We start from the raw sequence: 5,807 nt of genomic DNA on the forward strand, positions 1-5,807 counted from the left end.
ATTGCATTGTAAGCATGATGGAAGCAGGCTATATGAGGGTTTATCATAACATTGAAACCACGAGGAGTAGTGAGAATATGGGATTAACTTGCAATAGAAAAATGGTTTGGAGACAGACCTATGGAACCACATGGCTGGCTATGTAGTCTGCAGAATTATGACTTAGGAAGGTGTAGTTTTGGAAGGCTCTTGAGGATAGAGTTTCTTGATCAGCTTTGAAGTGAGAACATATGGTTCCAATAGTGAATTGAGGAGAGACCCAGAGAAAATATGGTTCTTATTGCTTTAAACTAAAAGGGTTCAAGGTAGGGCCTATAGTGCTAGTACCAGGTACTGGACCGGTTATCTGGTGGCACGGGTCGGTACGGGCCCGTGTCGTGCTGTGTCGGACTTGTACCGACACAGTAGAAGAGGCAGGGGAAAGAGAAAAATAAAAAAGAGGAAGGAAGAGATAAGGAGGAAGGCCGGCAGAGCGTGGCGGATGCCGGTTTAGGGCCGTCCAACACTGGCGATGTCATGCCCCGGATCCGGCTCCGTGACACGGCCGTGCTATTGCCGACTACCGCCCACAATAGCACGCAGCCTCGTACATGGTCAACAGGTAGTCAAAAGCAGTGTAACTTGTATATATCAAAAGAAGGTATTACAACCCACTGGTTCATATAAAGTACAGAGCTTCTACATAGTTTATATACACAAAAGTTTATTTATATCATCCCCAAAAATAAAGAAGCCCTGTTGCAAAAGAAAAATGCTTCTGGCAGCTGTCACTGGTGGTGATCTAAAAAAAAACGTAAATGAACAGGCGTGAGCTACACGGCTCAGTAAGTAATCCTGCATAATCTTGTCGAATCGACTAAAAATGCTAACCATGCTTATCAGGGTTTGAGAAGCTGACATGTATGCTACTAAATCAATCATCATAATAAAATATCCATGCTGAGTAAATAAAACAGTATCCTACAATGTCAAGAAATCATGTAATATGCACATGTAGGAAAAATCGTGCCACCGGCATGCTGTGGTCGTGCTCTTAAATGCTACTGCGAAGTCATTTTTGGCCACTGGCGAGACCGGCTCAGTTATTAGGCGGCCACTGGCGGGGCTGGCTCAGTCATTCTCGGCCACTGGCAAGGCCGGCTTAGTTACATTGGGTCAGTAGCTCTTAAGAGTTCATAAATAATGCTTCGTATAGGTAGTAACTCATAGATGCTACGGCGAATTCATTATTGGTCACTGGCGGGGCCTGCTCAGTTATTAGTCGGCCACTGGCGGGGCTGGCTCAGTCATTATCGGCCACTGGCAAGGCCGGCTCAGTTGCATTCGGCCCGTAGCAATAGGAGTTCTTAGGTACCCCTTTACAAGCAATATGCCGCTAGAGCAAACCATTATCATTCTTTACACTCATGCTAATAAAAATCATAATATGGAATTCAATTCATTTTGCATGTATCACAAGAGCTATGAAAACATAATATGTGCACAACTATGAATTATGTGACTGACATGTACCACCCATGTTCATATTTCATAACTCACATCTTAGCATGTAATGTAATCCCAGTATTTTGTAGGCATAACGGAATATAAAGCATATATCATCATATCTTGTGTAACTAGAGCATGTCAGATACACATATCGTTCTTAGCCTACAGTACATGCATAACATATTAAATTTCATGTATGATCCATAAAGATTAGGGCAGGCTACTTACATACATGATTCACAACAAGATTAAAACAAGTTACTTACAGTAATTTGCCTTTTTCCTAGGTCTCCCGCGTCCTGGTGACGAGTCCTAAGTCACCTACAATCATGTCATAATAATAATATGTTATTTCCTTTTCTACCTGAAATTTAGCCCATCCCTCATCCGGGTTCATCCAAATAGACTGGGTCTGGTTTTATTGGGTTCACCTAACCCATTCTAATTATATATATATATATACACACATATATACATATATATATATATTTATTTAAGCTTAACGGGTTGCGGGTTCAGATCCGACCCGCAAACCCGTTACCATGTTTTCTTTCTCCCCCCTTCTAGAGGCTTCCGCCTCTTCACCTACCTTCCTCCCCTCTCTCCTCCGTTTCCTCCTCTCTCTCTCGTTCTCTCCTTCAACCTCCCACCGAAGCCCATGCTTCCGGCCCTCTCCTCCGGCTCCCCTTCTTCTCCTCCGGCCAGATCTGTGGCCTTCCCCCTCTCGGTCACTCCCTCTCTTTCCCTCTCTCTCTCTCCCTCTTTCCTTCTTTCTTTGTTGACCCTGCCGAGACCCTACTCTCCAGTCGAGCTCTCGGCTCCCTCCGGCCTCGGTCTTTCTTCCTTCTTTCCCTCTCTCCTTTTCCCTTTTCTTCTCTTGCAGGCGACCGGGGAGGCGAGGCTCCCCCCGATCCACCGATCGACGTGGGGGTTTCCCCCCGGTGCACCGGCGGAAGGGAAGCCCTTCCTCCCTCCGAAGTGATGCCGGAGAGGGGAAGGGTTCGGAGATGGGTCGGAATCCGGCTTTAACCGAGGGCCTCCACCCGCTCCGTCCACAGCCAGGTATGGCCGGAGGGGGTGAAGCCTCAAGATCCGGTGAGTTCATTTTCCTTTTTTTTTTTTTTTTCGGTCCTTCCTCCGGAACCACCACCCCTTGCCGGAGAAGAGGTGGTGGTCCGGCCGGGGCTGGCGGCCCTGTGGCCGCCTCTGTTGTCGTCCCGACCAGATCTGGCGGCCCGGGTTGCCCCCCGAACTCCAGGGGTACCGGCGGCCGAGGCCGCGGTGTCCAGTTCATCCGCAGGCCGAGCCCGGTTGGGTTCGGCCCGGGTGGTCGTCGGGCGCACGACCTTTGAGTCCGGCCTGACCAGTGGACTGTAGGCCTTTTTTCCCTCCCCTGTGTCGGTTTCCTCCCCTCTGTTTCACTGTTGACACAGAGGGGAAGAGCACCTCACAGTGGAATTTCTTTACCCTTGTTAAACCCTTACCCTAATGCTCCTTACCTTGGCCGGTTGCAGTCGGGCAGTACCTCCCCCTGGTAGTCCCTCCTTCCTCTTGGAGCTTCAGGGCTCCTTTGCCTTCGGCTCCAAGGCTTCGGCTCTCTCACTCTCTCGTTCAGTATTCTAGGGGGTCTGTGAAGGAAAAATTTCCCGCAAAATCCGATAAAATCGGATGCCAGGTCAGAAAATCAGTTTTTAAAATTTTATCTATTTATTTATAAAAGGTATAAATAAATAACATAACTATATTATGTTTACCATACCTCGATCCCGCAGCGGAAGATGGTCAAGGTACTCAGGAACAGAATCTGGTACAGGGCCAAGTGCTGGATCAGATACTGGATCAGATGCTAGATCTGGTACTGGATCGGGAACTGGATCTGGAACTGGATCTGGTGCCGGATCTGGTACTGATGGATCTGGTGCTATGCGAGGCCCGGATGTACGGACCCTCTACTTCACACGCACGCCAAGAAATGCAGGAAGGTAGGATGATGTCTGTATAGTGCAAAAAACCCTTTTGCAAATAAACCCCTGGAAGAAAAGAATTTCAAAAATTCCTTCTTCCCTTTTTCTTTTTCTTTCTTTTCCTCTTTCTTTCCGTTTCCTTTTTCTCTCTTTTACAGGCTACTCAAAAGATCATGAATCTCCCCTCTCCCCAGATAAAATCTCTAGCTCAGAATGAAGAGAAAGCTAGCCTATTTATAGGCAAAGACAAGGCTGAACCAGGGAAGAGAAAACGCCAAAAGGGAAGAGTGAACGCCAAACGTTTCATGATTTTATTGAATTTTTTGAACTGTTTGATTTCAATTAAATCAGTCCTATATTAAAGAGGTTTCAAAACCGAAGAGACACGTCTCTTCGGATCTTCAAATGGTAGCCGAAAGAGGGAAGATCAAGCGGCCTTCGATGTGTTCGGAAGAAGAAGAAGAACGCGGTCCACGGGAGAAGGTTTGCAGAAAGATTGGTCCACTGAACCGAGGAAGAAACCAGAACGTGTCATTCAATTAGAGGGGCAAACAAGTAAATTTCCATCAAATTTGACTTTTCTTAAATGGGTTAATTCAAATGGGCTGAATCAAATGGGCTTGGGTCCATCATTGGTTCTAAACCAAATTGAAGACCAATTTGAAAGATTTTGGATCCGGAAAAATTCCACATGAATCTGATTCATGTGAACTCCAATTAGTTCAATTTTCAGATCAATCCAAGTCACACTTGGACTAGAATAAATATGGAATAAATTCTAATAAAATCATCATTAAGCCCAATTCATCCAATTCAAAACCAAACTCAACAAATGAGTCCAAATCAATTTCAATTACATTAATTGAAACTTGATTAAGCCAGAATACAGACATAATTAAATACACATCCATGAAATTCAGTATGTACCTCATGTTCAGTGCTAGCTGAACATAGACAAAACCAAATCTCAAATGACCCACAATTTAATTCTCAATTAAATTGGATCAAGTCCTTCCTACTTAACTTGACTTATGTGCGTGACTCCGATAGGTTCGAACACTAAGCCGGTAGTACATGGACTACTCCATGCACTAATCGAGGTGACCATCTAGCAATGATACCCGACGTCCGGATAGGTCGAATATGCAGAGCAACATTCAAGAACCTAGACGTATGGTTGTTGCATAATTCATCCCTATGACCATCGATGCTCAAAATGACCTCAGAGTGGACTGTCGACCTCTGGGTCCGGTCATCCATAGTGTATTTCAAATAATCAAATCAAGTGACCTATCACTTGGTTTACCCTGGCCAAGGTTTTACTGAATTGAAATACAGTGAGACATCAACTCCTAAAATCTGGAGCGGTCAATCCCATCTTGACTCATACACAGACTTTGCGAGTACTTGACTGCACCCAGCATCCTTCCGATCCCTGAATTAGAAATTCAGGTCATCCAGTGCCTAAGTACAGTGAGTTGCTTGCAAGTCACTGTGACAGTCTCAGGTCTAAGGGGTACTTATGTCCACACGCTTTGCGAGCTAACTCCCGACAGTAGAGTGCTACGCAGGTGAGTCACTGTTCAGTGACGATGTACTCCTACATCTCACCTATATGCCATACCAGTGTCTCCACACTCCTTGGTTAAGAGGACAACCAACTAAATGGCATACAACGACCTATACCTGACATAGCTATTGTCTAATTAATAGCTTGTCAATCGGTCGCGAACCAATTTAAGGACTAAATGATAAAACCTCCTTTACCCACTAAATTAGTCCTAAGGACTTCATCACAATACACAGGAGTTCCTATTTGAAGATGCAACACTTGTGATGAAAGAATGCCAGAATAGATTTTATTATTCATTAAATAAAACATATACATTATTCTTACAAAAAAATTGGCTTTGGGACACAATTCCCAACAACTCCCACTTGAACTAAAGCCAATTTGTACAGTATCTAATACCCATCTTCGATTTGTGATAATCGAACTCCCTTACAGAAAGGGCTTTAGTGAATGGGTCAGCTAGGTTCTCCTTTCCATCGATCTTTTGAAGATTGACGTCATCTCGTTCCACGATTTCTCGTACAAGGTGGTAGCGACGCAGAATGTGCTTGGTTCTATGGTGGGACTTTAGCTCCTTTGCTTGTGCAATGGCTCCAGTATTGTCACAATACAAAAGAACTGGACCGTTGATTGAGGGAGCAACACCAAGTTGATTTACAAACTTCTTGATCCAAACAGCTTCCTTTGCCGCATCTGATGCAGCAACATACTCTGCTTCGCATACGGAATCGGCTACTGAATGCTGCTTGGAACTTTTCCAGCAGACTGCTCCTCCATTCAGG

The 5,807-nt window shown here is 45.0% G+C and overlaps 1 long non-coding RNA gene across 1 annotated transcript; it reads right to left on the reverse strand.

Annotated features, from left to right (window-relative positions):
• Positions 1 to 602: 602 nt before the first annotated feature.
• On the reverse strand, positions 603 to 2,244 carry LOC120108477. The gene is made up of 2 exons (XR_005509816.1): positions 1,755 to 2,244; positions 603 to 781 (listed from the first exon to the last, which is right to left on the reverse strand). It is a non-coding gene; the product is annotated as an uncharacterized LOC120108477 (long non-coding RNA).
• Between the last annotated feature and the right edge of the window lie 3,563 nt (positions 2,245 to 5,807).

This window comes from Phoenix dactylifera, unplaced genomic scaffold, assembly GCF_009389715.1.
Source record: "Phoenix dactylifera cultivar Barhee BC4 unplaced genomic scaffold, palm_55x_up_171113_PBpolish2nd_filt_p 001349F, whole genome shotgun sequence".
NCBI lineage: Eukaryota > Viridiplantae > Streptophyta > Magnoliopsida > Arecales > Arecaceae > Phoenix > Phoenix dactylifera.